The following is a 15,069-nucleotide window of genomic DNA, read 5'->3' as shown; positions in this document are numbered from 1 at the left end:
TTACCACAGCGATATATGTGCACCCATGTTCATAGCAGCACAGTTTGTAATAGTGAAAGCTTGGAAACAGCCCAGGTGCCCATCAACTGGAAACTGGATAAAGAAGATATGGTTTTTTTATAAAATGGAGTACTACTCAGCCATAAAGAACGAGAAACTAGAGTCATTTATAGCTAAAAGGGTGCATATTGAGGCCATCCTCTTAAGTGAAATAAATAGGACACACATGTGTAAATACTGAATAGTTTCTCTAGTGTGAGAAACTAAAAGTGTAATTAAGGATACACACAGATGAAATGGCCTAATAACATATTTCTTGGATTGTGTTTCCATCGCGTGTCATATGACTGTATCGAAATTTAAATTAGGGAGAAGTCTGGCTTATGTGGAGTCTGCTAGCTAACTGCAGTTTTTTTCCAGATCATTATTTGTTCAATGTTGGTTTTGGGGATCTTTCTGAAACAAATCACATCCTCTGGTGTCTTGTTGGTGCTTGAGATGCTTTTTTAAATTATATGGAAAAATGTTTAAGTGCTTTTCAGTTTTGTTTTGGATAAGTTCTACTGTATTTGAATATTGTCGTAGTTTTTTCCCCTTGCATTGTTCTTCTTTGAATGATTTTAATTTTTGTGTGTGTTTGATAAGTTTTTTTAAAAAAACTCCTTTAATCTGAGATGCCCTTTCTCTTATCTGTTTTGTCTTTTATAAAATGGTTTTATTAGAGGAGAGACATTTTCTTTTTTTTTTGTTACCAGGGATTGAACTCAGGACCTTGTGCTTACCAGGCAGGCATGGTGCCACTGAGACACATCCCTGGCCCTCCATTTTCATGTCCTTACTTGGAAAATAAAAAGCTTTTGAAATGTGACTGGTTTATTAAATCCAAGCCAGGGACCCACTAGTCTACATCCCTCATTTTGGCTTTTATATATGGTTCAATATTGTTATGGAACTGCTTTCAAAGACTAGTGTCTCTCCAATTAGAATTTTAAATTTCAAAGGATACACATGACACTTCTTTTGTCTTTGTTTTCTCCATATTAATTAGCCCTGATCTGAATATACAAATACTGTAAAACTGAATATAATTAATGAAATTCATAGCTTTTAAATCTGATGTGAAACTGGCTGAGGCTGGTGGCACATGCCTGTAATCCCAGCACTCAGGAGGCTGAGGCAGGAGGACTGCTAGTTCAAGCCACCCTGGACTATATAGCGAAACCCTGTCTCATAAAAACAAAACAAAACTTTGATGTGAAGCTTGACCAAATATGTAAATTAATTCAGTGCTCTGTGTCTCCTCTCCACTTCCCTCAACAGATTCTCTGCATCTTCCTGGATTGTACCACTTACTAAACAGTCACGTGCCTGCCAAAATCTTTAATTTCACTTCACTGGCTTCTATTTATGAATTATTACCCTTCAATTAACTTATTACTTCCTTCATCTTTTCCTCTCTGCTCCATTAATGGTCTCATTATCCTCTCATCTATTTTTCCATCACATTTCTTTAAAACTTTCCCCTCCCACCCTGGTTCTGGGGATTGAACCCAAGACTCTACACATGCAAGGCACATGCTGTATCACTGAGCCACACCCTCAGACCCACATTTAATTGTATATGTGAGTACTCCCTTCGGCAGCACATATACTAATTGTGTATGTGAGTGTGAGTGTGTGTATGTGTGTATTGCTGGATATCTGGCCCTAGGCTTCCTGCCTAAGGAAGGGCCCTACCACTAAGCTATTCCCAAGCTCTCTCGAAGATTTTGAGTCTCTCTCAAATTGCCTTAGAAGCTAGTCTCAAAGAAAATATTTTTTAAAGAAAAAAAATTCTTAAATGTCTAATTTTATCAAATTATATTAAGAACATCCCAGGCCTGGGGATGTAGCTCAGTGGTACAACATTCGTCCAGCATGCGCAAGGCTTTGGGTTCAATCCTCAGTAAGAAAAGAATATTTCAAATTGCACTCCAAGACAGCTCTGGCAGAAAGCATAAATAGTAGTATTATTGATTTAAACCTATAAGGAACCATTAGTTTGTTACACAAACAGGCTAACTACATTTGTAAGTATCTCCATTAAAAACCTATTTAGGGCCAGGGATTTAGCTCAGTGGTGCCACTGCCTGCCTTGCAAGCACAAGGTCCTGAGGAGTTCGATCCCTGGTACCAAAAAAAAAAAAAAAAACACCTTTCATATTTAACCAGCTTCTGTATTAAATCTTCCATTTTAAGGTCATTAATCAATCTTTAGTCCATCAAAATCTAAAAATAGTATTCTTCCTACCCTGGGAACATGAGAAGATGCTGACTTCATTTACTTAGGAAGTAATGATCTTAAAGTGTACACAGTTCATTAAATTATGTGTTCTGGTTTGAACAAGAGTAAACTTGGGCTGGGTGTGGTGGTGCACACCTGTAATCCCATCACTTGGGAGTCTGAGGCAGGATGACTGTTGTGAGTTCAAGGGCAGCCTGAGCTACATAGCAAGACCATGTCTCAAAAAAGAAAGAGGGAGAGAAAAGGGGAGGAGAGGTTGAGGTTAGAGGAGGGAGGGAGGGAGGAAAGAGACAGGGATGGGGGGGAGGGTGGAAGGAAGAAATCAATTTTAAAATACAGCAAGCTTGGCATTGAATTCTTCCTTAGCATTGACCTCTGGCAAACTGAGCTCAGATCCTACAGACTCAGTTACTCATCTATAAAATGGAGATATTATTATCTACCCCAAAGGGTTGCTGGAGGAAGACTAAAGACATATAAAGCACTTTAATTCAGTGGCCAGTGATATACAGAAGTCCATAAATGTTGGATTTTGTCATCAGTCCTCAATGACTAACAATCCTCAGAGAAATTTCAATTATAAAACTTAAATGTGGCTGGAGATGTAAACTAAAATGAGGGCTGAGGATGTGGCTCAGTGGTATAGCACATACCTAGCTAGCATGCTTGGGGCCACAGGTTCAATCCATGGCATCACCAAAAATAAGTAAGCCACTCATTCCCCCATTATTAAATACATATAATTAAAATGGCCTAATCAGATAAATACTCCCAAATAACTAATAAGACAGCACATTTGTGATAAAGCAGTTCTAGGGCACAAAACTGTAATAAAAAACAACAACAAGAAAAAACCCTTCATTTACCTTGCTGGGCATTTAATATTTCCAGTTAAAACTGGATAAAACTGGAGATTTTTTTTTTTCTCCTTTTCAGTATTGGGGTAGAAAAGGGCACTCTACCACTGAACTGTTTCTCTCTTGGTTTTTTGGAGACAAAGTCTCACTAAATTGCCCAAGCTGGCCTTGAACTAGCCATCTCAGTCATGGATGGGATTACAGTATAGGCATAAGCCACCATCCCTGACTTCAGAGATTTCTTTATGTTTAGAAATAGGACTATTCAGGCTGGGGATTTAGCTCAGTGGTTCCACCACCTGCCTCGCAAACGCAAGGTTCCTAGTTCAATCCCTGGCAACAAACAAAGCAAAACAAACAAAGAAATAGAGGACTATTCTGTCACACCAAATTGAATGATACCATTTTTCTATGTGAACACCAGCTTCTGCAGAAAGCCTATACAAATAAACCTTTAGTAAGTGGCTCAGGAAAATACATTTTATAACTATAAGTTCAATTCTGGTCCTACAAAGATTTGCCTGTCAGCAAACCAAAAACATTTCTTTTTAAGACAAACTTTAACTTTCTAAATGATAAATGAGATTATATGCCTGATTTCAGCAACTGGCATTCTTTTAAAATCCTGGGGCTGATAAAGAAGAATAAGCTTGAGACATTTCTAGCTAAATGGATGCACCTTGAGACCATACTTTTTTTTGGTACTGGGGATTGAACTCAGGACCTGGCACTTGCAAGGCAGGTGTGGTGCCAATGAGCTAAATCCCCAGCCCTTGAGACCATACTCTTAAGTGAAATAAATCGGACACACACATTTAAATACCACACTGTTTCTCCAGTGTGAGAAACTGAAAGGACCAAAATATATAACAGATATTGGGAAATGGAAAGAAAATGTTCAAATAGGAAGGACAACAAAGGAAGGGGAAGGGGGAAAGGAAGCAAAGGACAAGGAAAAAAAAGAGAATAGAAGGAAAAAGATGGAAACAAAGCTTTGGTAAAAAAGGAGGGGAAGAGGGGTTGAAGGGAGGGATGGGAAAAAAAGAACCAAGATATATCACATACAGGTACAAATTCCCTATGATGAATGTTATCATTATGTATATCTAAAATGTACCAATAAAAACTTTTTTTTAAATCCTGGGGCTGGGGATATAGCTCAGTGGTACAGAGCTCTTGCCTAACATACACAAGGCTCTGGGTTCTATCCCTAGCACCACAAAAAAGAAAACAAAAATCTCAATTCTGACCCTCAACAGCTTTGTGACATTGGACAAGATATTTAGTTTCTCTGTCCCCATATGTAAAATGGAGCTAAAATGGGTGTGGTGAGGATTAAATGACATTATGTGACTCAAACGTGGTAGGCATTCAATATTTCATTAATAAATGAGTAATGAATTGGTGTATATAAGATGCTTAGGATAGTCCCCAACACATAGCTATTATAATTTATTTTTACAATAATCACCTGAAAATTGTACCTGGAGTAAGCAAAAGTTAACAATATCACTATCCCAAAACTATACCCAGACTTAACATTTACTTTAAAACAATTTTCCATAGTTATAATGGTTTGAAATACTCATACATTATCCTACCATGAATCTCATTTACCAGTTGCAGTCTTTAAGTGATGAAGAAGGATTACCTAACATCCAGAAATCATCTCTCCCTGGTGGTACTAATTATAGCCATATAGGCCAATGCTTTGGCTAAGGATAAATTAGTCAAGAAAAACAGTTACTGCATAAGAAATCACACTAGTCTCTGAAAAAGTTGCTTAGCATAATCAGAAATTAATAAAGTTAAAATTCAGCTTTTAAAAGTTTCTTTTAAAAGTTTCTTCTAGTCTGCTAGTACAAAAAGAATGTTATCTTGCTGAGAGCGATGAGATCCAGGCAGCAGGATCACAAATTTGAGCACAGCCTAGGCAACTTAGCAAGACTCTGTCTCAAAATTTAAAAAAAATAAAAACAAAATAGGGCCAGAGGATTTAGCTCAGTGGTTCTGCCGCCTGCCCCGCAAGCACAAGTCCCAAGTTCGATCCCCAGTACTAAAAAAAATTTTTTAAATAAAAATAAATTTTAAAAAAATTTTTTAAAGGAGGCTGGGGGGACTGGGGATTTTAGCTCAGTGGTGTCACCGTCTGCCTGGCAAGCCCAAGGTCCCGAGTTCGATCCCCGGTACCAAAAAAAAAAAAAAAAAACCAGGCTGGGATTATAGCTCAGTGAAAAGATCCTGGGTTGAAACCCTGGGACACCCGGACAAACGGTCTCTCTCTCTCACACTCACACACACACACACACACAAGACAATGACAGACACACTCAACTGATGGGCCGAGGCTGTGGCTTGGTGGTAGCGCCCTTGCCTGGCATACACAAGGCTTTGGTCTGGGTTCGAATTTCCAGCAGCGCGTGGGAAAAAAAATTAAAACAATACCTGGTCGACCTAACATTTGCATCTGACATTACACTAAATCATACTAAATTTTGAAAATAAAAACAAAGTTTTTGTCCTATTCTTTGAATAAACAAAAATGCAAAAGTGAAACTGAAATAACTACTACTTACTAATGTAGCAGCATTATGACCTAAGTGCTTCTGTATGTTAAATTACTTAATGCTCACAACTACTCTCACCATTTTGAAGATAAGGAAAATTGAGCCTCCAAGGCTATAAAACTGGAACTTTAAAGGTGGACCACTATTTATCCAAAATGATTAAAAAATGTGAAGAAGCCACAAGTGGATAACCAATCACCCCCCCCAAAAAAATCAGAATAATTTTATTTGAATAAAATTTAATGATTCAGATAAATACTCCAAAGTTACTAAGAATTTGAAAGTGAATGTATAAAATAAAGAAGACTGGGTTAAATAAGTCTAACTTTGTAATCAACACTGAAAACTACTTTCTGTAATAGATTTCCCACACTTTTATTATTTGTCTCCCCACATTTCAAAAACAATCAATTTGCTGGGGATTTAGCTCAGTATTCCAGCACCTGCCTTGCAAGCGCAAGGTCCTGAGTTCGATCCCAGGTACCAAAAAAAAAAAAATCAATTTACTAAAGTTTACTGGGGTTTCAAGTGTTGCTAAATGTGTGTTTGTGTGTGTGTGTGTGTGTGTGTGTGTGTGTTTTAATTTAGGTGGAGTAAAAAGAAGCAAATAGGCTGTTTCATAAAATATTTCTAAATTGCTAAGAAAAAGATAACAGTGAGATTGTGAAAGTTAACAAAATTACCGCACTGTCTCTCAGAAACTTCACAAGTAACTATGCTTTAATGACTCCATAAAAATAATTACTAAATTACCCTGCTGTCCTGTGATATTAGTTCCATCAGAAAAGTCAAAATAATCAGATTTAAAATATAATAGGCATCTCTTAGAAAATGGATATTTACATTTACCAATTATGAAATATGTACTAAGCTGATCTGCATTTAAACTGACAAAGTATATACATTATTCTGTCTTTAAAAAGGAGAAAGAATATTGAATGAGCTTAGTGACGGGTCAAAGTGACTTTAAACAGATTAAATTGCCTCAAGATTTTCAATACTTACATCAAAATAAAATGTTAGTCAACAGATGATTTACTACCTAGTGTCCCATTTCAGTTAATAACTGTAACCAGAGAGCAATAAACAAGCACAAACTAAGTATCTTTCCCAGAAGAAAACAACATTGTTAGTTCTTTGGGAGTGACAGGTCCTAAAGAGTACTGCACGTATTTCTTAACACCAGGACTGGACTTCTGTACTTTCATACCCTAATATTATATCACCTGAAGAAGTTAGTGCATTCCTAGCTTTTGGATTAAAGAAAACATTAAGTAGAATCCTATAAGAAAAATCCATGTTAGTAAGCCTAAGAAATTAAAACTGCTACTTATACATAAATATCATTATGATGTCATCAAAAATTCCACTGAGAAGCTAGGCATGGTGATACTTGCCTGTAATCCCAGCACTCTGGGAGGCTGAACCAGGAGGACTGCAACTCTGAGACCAGTCTGGACAATTTAGTGACTTAGAAAGACCCCATGTCAAAATAAAAAGGTTTAAAGCTCAATGCAAAGGCCATAGCTAGGATCAATCCCCAGTATAGGGGGAAGGGGTTGTTCATATTGCTCCCATACATAAACATCAAGATCAATTATCAAAAAGTCCACTGAGGGACCGTGGATTTAGTTCAGTGGTTCTGGTGCCTGCTTCACAAGCGCAAGGTCCCAAGTTCGAAGCTTGGTACCAAAAAAAAAAAGTCCACTGAGGGGCTAGGCACAGTGATGCATGCCTTAATCCTACCACTCAGAAGTCTCAAGCAGAAAAATTTCAAATTCAAGGCCAGCACGGGTTACACAGTGAGGCCTTGTCTCAAAACAAAAAAAAAGAACAGAAGAAAAAAAAAAAAATCCATGGAGGTCCTACTATGTGCAAAGCTCAATAAAAGAAATCCACAGGAGTATCAGTGAAGACAAATTTAGGGTTTTTTTTGTTTTTTTGTTTTCCGTTTTTTTTTTCTTTTTTGGTACCAGGGATCAAACTTGGGACCTTGCGCTTGCAAGGCAGGTGCTGGAACCACTGAGCTAAATCCCCAGCCCCGACAAATTTAGTTTTTGATCAAGAAGTGTCTCACTGGATGTGGAGGTTCATGCCTATAATCCTAACACGTAGGAGGCTGAGGCAGGTGGACCAAGAATTTGAGGCCAAGCTATTTGGAGAGTGCCAGACCAGACTGTCTCAAAAAACAGACAAACAAATAAAAAGGGCTGGGGATATAGCTTGGTGGTAGAACATTTCCCTAGCAGGTGAGGCCCTAAGGTTAGATCCTTAGCACTGCAAAAAGTTTTTTTTTCAAATTAGGTAATTAAGATACAAACTAGTATAATTCACCAAGAATGCCAGACATGGTAGAGCACACCTATAATCTCCCCAGACCTGGGAGGCTGAGGCAAAAGGTTTGCCTCCAGTTTGAGACCAGCCTGGGCTACAGAGTGAGTTCAAGGACAACCTGAACTACATAGTGAAACCCTGTCTCAAAAAAACAAAATTTTAAAAATCACCAAGAATATGAGAAATACTAGCTACTTGTAGTTATAAACTATTAGACTTTTAAAAAGGTTTTGAGCCAATGAGGTGGATTAGAACATGCCAATATGACTTAACAAGTACATTATGAATGATAAACACCATAAAATTTTAGAGATTTATTACTGCAAAGTCAAGACAGACTTCAAAGAGGAAAAATAAATGAGTCCTGAAGGATAAAAAATATTTAAATAGCTAAACAACATTAGAGAGAAGGAAAAGACAAAAAATAACTGGAACAAAGGTGCTAAACTGGGAATATGGCCATTAAAAATTAAATATATAATACATGTCAGTCACTGTGTTAGGTACTAGGCACACACTGGAGAACAAAACCTGAATTCTCTGTATTTACAGTCTAGAGGGGAAGACATAATAATCGTGCCTGCAAATATATCATTATAAATTATAACAGATGCTATGAAGTCAGGAGATAGAAGTCAGCAACAGAAAATAACGGGAAAGCACAAAGAACCTCTGATACTTATACATAAGTTCAGGCATGAAGGAGACAGCCATGCAAAAAGTGTTAAAGGAGAGACATTCTCAGGACCACTTAAAAAAAAAAAAAAGGAAAAACGACAAGATAGCCATATATACAAAGGGCCTGAGATTAAAACAAACAAAAAAAAGAACTTGTTGCATTTAAGAATAAAGAAGCTAAAGTGAGTGAAGCAAAATGGACAATGAAAATGATATAAAATTAAGCTGGAAAGGTAGGCAGGGGTCAGGCTATACAATGCATTATAGGCTAAGATAGAGTTTAATATTTTGTTTTATTCCAAGTCCAAAAGAAAACCAGTAAAATTTTTTGCAAACTCTCATGGTGTTAAATAAAAGAAGCCAGAACCAAAAGAATGTATACTATATGATTCCATTTTTACAAAAGGCCAAAACTAATCTATCACTATCCATGTCAGGATAGTGATTACCCTGGGTGGGGCACAGAGGAGATAAGAAAAGGGGGAGAGGGGCCTGGGATTTATCTCAGTGGTTTCGCCTCCTGCTTCGCAAGCGCAAGGACCTGAGTTTGATCCCGGGTACCAAAAAAAAAAAAAAGAAAAAGAAAAGGGGGAGAACTCCATGGGGGCTTCTAGTGACTGATAATGATAGCTACATAGGTATACTCAGTTTACAGAACCAAAATCTTCAAACTTTTCTCATGTGCATTGATCTATATATATTACAAAAAAGTACGGTAATTTTATAAGAAGTATGGTGAATTTTTAAAGGTTTATGCAAATTTTTAATAACATACAATTTTAAAATATGACTGTCCAGATCAAACAGGAATAGAGAGGCACACACAAATATGAAGGCTCTTCAATAACAAACTAATGTGATGGGTGCTTTCAGAAACATAAAATAGGAGCGGGTGTAACTCAAACAGCCAGTGAATACAAAGTACCATACCTAAAAAAAAAAAAAAAAAATGCTGAGTCTGGGAAGGAATCTGCACTATTAAAGATGAGCTATAAATTCCTTACAATGTAAAAAGGTATATCTAGAAATTACAAAAGGAATATATGAAAACAGCAATTTCTACAAAAGCTAACAAACAAAACAAACAAAAAGCTAACAAAGCTTATGTTGTGGCTCAGATTTTTAAATGGTATTTTCAAGCCTTCTCCTTGACCTCCCACCCCCACTTCAACACACCAGAGTGTATAATGAAATAAAAGATCCCAAACCTGAACATCAGTCATACCTGAGCTCAAATCAATGGTTGGCCCCTCACTAGCTCTGGCAGTAACTGCTCTGAGATCAGCTCTCTCATGTACAAAATGAGGATAATGACTACCTCCTCACAGAGTTATTATCTTCTCCCCACAGCCACCCAAAATGTTGAGTAGTCTAGGGGGTATTTTAATTTAATCATTATTTCATAATGGTATATAAGGGCCAATGGTCCATATTAACAAGAGTTTCCATTCTCAAATTCATAGATAAGAGAGGGAGATTATAAAACAGAGAAACAAGAGAAATAAAATTAATTTTTAAAAGGAAAGGATGAAGTGGTAGAATCAAAGTTTTTGTTTGTTTGTTTTTGGTACCAGGGATCGAACTTGGGACCTTGTGCTTGTGAGGCAGGTGGCAGAACCACTGAGCTAAATCCCTAGCCCCCCAAATGAAGTTTTTTCTAGATTCTCAGTAGCAACAGGTTCAAGCACTTTTCAAGTCAGAGACTTGAGCTAAAATAAAGCAAATTGGGTCAGGTTTAGTGACTAAAAAAAAATTATGACAAGGAAAAAAATCTTAGGTCTTCCCAGCGACCACAATTTCTACTTATAAAGCAAGTTAAGAGAGCAACACTAAGGAAATTCCAGGGGCCGGGGATTTAGCCTAGTGGTTCTGTTGCCTGCCTCTCAAGCACAAGGTCCTGAGGTCCTGAGTTCAATCCCCATTAACAAAAAAAAAAAAAAAACCAAGGAAATTCTGTTTTCTAACCTTCCACATACTTCATAGCATCCTCACCCTTAAGTGTTATTTGGACCTGTTATGCTAACCATAACATGTTAAGGACTTCATAAGCATAAGACCTAAAATTTCAAAGGGAAACAAAAATTAAATGTTCAACACTTTAATAAATCTTTGGGGTAATGTTTCCCAAAAAATATATCCCCTGGCCTAAAAGTAACTATAACCTATTCTTTCCAAATTTGTTCATCTTTCTCTTAATCAACAAGTGTTTCTATTTTAATTTACCCCACCATTAAACTCCAAGGCTTCCCTATTTCCTAACAAGTTGGCACACTGACTCTGATCACTCTGATCTCACAATATTGAATTTAAGCATAGAAACCTAACATTCTCCAGAATTAGCCTGCTACTCAATTCCTAAAAGGTAACAGTTTAGAAGAATAAAGGTAGTGGTGTGATTACACAACCTTATACATGTCAAAGCTATACACTTGGACTATCTGAGTCCCACCTGTAGTGTGTTTGAGTCAATATTGTCCCAAAAAGCCATGTTACATAAAAAACGGCTTAGCTTCTGATCAAGAATGTCATCCCTAACGATGGCGATGGCGTCTACAGTGGAAGAACCATTAAATGTCTACCATCTTTCATTATATAAGTGAAATATTTGATCACTTAGGTACTGTATTTTTACTAATAATAAGCAAAAGTTAAGCACCTACTACATACTGGACATAGCACTACCAAAGCTGTCTTTCTCAAAAACTAGCAAATAGAGCTGGGGATTTAGCTCAGTGGTTCCGCTGCCTGCCTTGAAAGCACAAGGTCCCTCGATCCACAGTACCAAAAAAAAACCCTAGCATAATTTAAAAGCATACTGATAACATTGCTAGAAGGAGGCAACACTATTGGGAAATAGACTTAAGTGAATTATTTTAGGGTCCACAGTGACCCAGTGGCTGAGTCAAAGGCCTAGAAACTAGGTTTCCCGGTTCCCAGGCAGCATGCATGATGGAAATAACCATGGACCTTACAAACCGATTTGGATTTGAATTCTAGCTCCACTTTTTACTAATTTATGTGCGAACTTGGGACACTTTACCTTCTGACCTTCAGTTCTGTACATCTGTAAAACAGGAATGCCAACTATCACCTCACAGAATTGTTGGCAAGACTATGAAAAATATCCACCACCTAGCAAAATTACTGGGAACGAAGTAAGCAACTCAACAATATTGGTTCCCTTTCTTGGTCTTACATTTAAGATTTTTTAAAAAAACCGAGGAAAGTAATTATCAATCTATATTAATTATTGATCAACAATGAACCTATACTTGCTGTATAGGTTCACACTCCAACCCATTCTCTCCCCATCTCACTAGTTCAATTTCTCAACTTTAGTAACTATATTTAGAAAAGCAGCTTAATTTTAGAAACCTGGAAAATTCTTCAGAGTAAATTGAGCAAAACCTTAATCTGCCCCAAGGGGAATTCTGAGCTAAACAATTATTTCTAACAAGAGAAGAATTTTCTATGGGGGTTATTCAATTTAACCACACAAACGCCACCAAAGCTGCACTCAAAGTGACAGCAATCTGGAACATTCTGTATGGATTCTCTGAAAGGAAATCTCCTCCTAAAATCCAAACCCTTCCCTCCTCCCTAATCTGGGGTAGTAAAAATCTTCCTAGGTGATCTGAATTCTTCCCAGCTCTGACACTAGTCCAGCTCCTTAAATCAGTACTGCAGCAGTTGGGGGAAGGGGGAGACGACTCAAAATATCCCCAAAAGGCAGAAGGGCAGGGAGATCCACAAAGTATTTTTTCCTCAGACAGATTAGCCACCAGGCGTTAACGCACAATCCCTTCCCCAAGGTCATTCAAGTCAGTGAAGGTGCAACCGAGAAATCCGCAAGCCGTCTTTGGCCTTCTACAAATAACACTGCAGGGATTTTTTGGGGTTCCTCATCTCTTCCCCTCTCCCCTCTTCAAGTGTGAGCACTGGCCTCGGCATTTCCGAAGCAAGTCACAACAAGCTCGGCAGTGTTAGGAAAGGGGCTGACGCGATGAAGAAACAGATGCTCCAAAGCAACGTGGTCTTTCTCGGCTCGCAGAGCCTCCTCCGAGGTAATTAGCACAAACCGCAGGCACCTCAGAGAGGTCTCCACTGGGCTACGAAGCCCAAGCCCGGGCGCCCAAGACCCTGGCTTCCCAGCACGCAGCCCCGGCAGCAGGAGGCCGGTGGCCCCCGACCGCGCACTTCATTCCTGCGCTCAGGGCAGTCATGGCTCCCTCCCCGCCAGACGCGGTCGGGGGTGCGCAGGGAGGCGGGCCGCGCGCTGCGGAAAGTTCAACGCGACGGCGGCCCGGCTCGCCCGCGTCCCCCTGCAGATTCCACCATTAATTAGTCCTAAGGACTGTCTACTGGCAACTTAAACAAAGCGAATGCCTCGAATTCCTTCTCGGCCCTGCGGTCTGGCCGCGAGACCAGCAGCGCCCGGGACATGGGCCGGGCGGCCGACAGCTGCGGCGGCGGGACTCCTCCCCGGCCGCCCCGCGCCCCGCGCCCCAGCGCCCGCACCGGCCCCGCACGCCGGCCGGCGCTGCTCGCCCGCCCGAGCTCCCGGCTCTTCCTGTCTGATCACTTCCTTCCTCCCGGTGCCCGCGGGCCCCGCGCAGACCCCTCCCCGCGGCCCGGCCCCGACCCGCGCCCCGCCCCCACAGGCCCGCGCCCGTGCCCGCCCCCCGAGCCCAAACTCGACCCCAAGCTCTCCCGGGCCCCACAAACGTCCCCTCCGCCCCTCTGCCCTAAACATTCCTCCTCAGGTTCTCGTTCCCACCAAGAAGTCTCCTCAGATCCTTCCCTCCCCCTCCAGAGGAAAAATCTCCTCAGGATCTCTTCCTCCAACTCTGAAAACATTTTCAAGGTCTCGCCCCCAAAAGATCTCCCCTCTCGAACTCGTCCTCCCCGAGCCGCCCAAACTCTCCTCCGCCCCACACTCCCATCCCTCCGCGGGTGCGCCCGCCGGTTCTGCCCCGCCGCCCCGGGTCCCCGACCTCTCCGCGGGCCGGACGCCTCCGTCGGACGCCCTCCTCGCCCCGCAACCCCCCTAGCCCCTGCGCCGCGCTCCCGCCGCCTCCCTGCGGAGTCCTCACCTCAGAGGCTCCGACCCGCGCTCCCGCCAGCCTAGTGCTTGGGCGCCCAGGTCCCAGCGGCCGGCGGCTCCTCCGACTCCCCGGGACTGACAATGAGGGGCGGAGCCACAAGTGACGTCGACGTCCTGGGGCAGGGTCTGTGCTGAGGGGCGGGGCTTCTCGGTTGGTCCCGCCCCTGCGTCCTTCTCCCCTTCCCCAGCCCAGTACTGTATTTGAACTCTGACAAGTTCAAGGACCGGGTCCTGAGGTAGGTTCCTTGGGAACTGGACATGGAAGGAAGGACGCCCTGCTTTCAAGAGGGGCACTCTCAGAGGGTTTGTGAGGTTTAAATGAGATAATCCATGGAAAGTGTTTAGCCCAAGGCCTGGTACAGAGTAATCACTCAAAAAATACTACATTACTTCTGTTATTCATCTTGTGATCCTAGAAAAGTCTTTTCCCATCTATGTTCTCCATTTCTGTGAAATGCGAAGAGGCAATGATCACCAGATGATCTCAGAAGTCCTACCAGCAACTATAGGACACACTCCCCTGTGGGTCTGCTATGTGCAAACTACTTAGGGTACAGAGAAGGGGTGCTGAAGGGAACCCTACAACCAGGTGAATACAGGCCACAACCAGAGACACTTTCTCCCTATAGATGCCTCCCACATTGCTGGCACCCAGCAGCACCCACAAGCTGGGACACAGATGCACCGAGGGCTGCTTCCTCTCTGACTGCAACAGCAGGGTTGGTCTCTTGAGACATCTCTTGTGTAAGCTCTTTATTGGCAATGGAATAAAGGCCAAAGCCCTGGCCTGAGATTGAGATGATCACATACACACATACATACCTTTTCACATTCTCATCCCCCCCATACAAGCTCCCCCTTAGCACACTGTTTCCCCACATTTGCCCTTTGCTCATGTTCTTCCCTGTTGTCATCTCATCACACAAGTCCTCCTAGCTTCCCCGGGCCAAAAGCCACTCCTCCCTAAACTGGATACCAGGGGCACTGAGCTGAACTCTGCTGTGGGCATGGACAGATTACAAATTCTATCAAATTGACTTCCTCAGTTTGTTTCTTAGCTCTTTCTGGAGGTCAGAAGTCACACATGTTTGAAGAAAGAGCTCAAGTACTGATATCAGAAAACTCTGGAGTCTCTCCTAAGCTCTCTGAACTTCATTCTCCTGTCTGTAAAATGGGGCTAATAATACAGTCTTTATAGTATTTGTTTTAAAATTACATGTGCTACTGTGTGGAAAGCACAGTATT

The 15,069-nt window shown here is 41.0% G+C and overlaps 1 protein-coding gene across 8 annotated transcripts in view; it reads right to left on the bottom strand.

The window, feature by feature from the left end:
* Positions 1-13,929, bottom strand: part of Luzp1 (leucine zipper protein 1) — a 91,028-nt gene extending 77,099 nt beyond the window's left edge. For 3 of the 8 annotated variants that reach the window (XM_087215597.1, XM_087215594.1, XM_087215596.1), the window contains exon 1: positions 13,814-13,907. The gene's annotated coding sequence lies outside the window, so the exon portion shown is untranslated. Of the gene's footprint in view, positions 1-4; positions 94-13,813 lie in introns of all 8 variants that reach the window. The other 5 variants (XM_087215595.1, XM_087215598.1, XR_002396963.2 and 2 more) reach the window with 3 other exon arrangements.
* Positions 13,930-15,069: the final 1,140 nt, after the last annotated feature.

The sequence above is a fragment of the Heterocephalus glaber genome, unplaced genomic scaffold, assembly GCF_053883595.1.
Source record: "Heterocephalus glaber isolate CG9 unplaced genomic scaffold, H.glaber_assembly_v1.0 deba00001452, whole genome shotgun sequence".
Taxonomy (NCBI): Eukaryota; Metazoa; Chordata; class Mammalia; order Rodentia; family Bathyergidae; genus Heterocephalus; species Heterocephalus glaber.
Note: the sequence above shows the minus strand (reverse complement) of the source record. Positions and strands in the feature narration are given on the sequence as shown.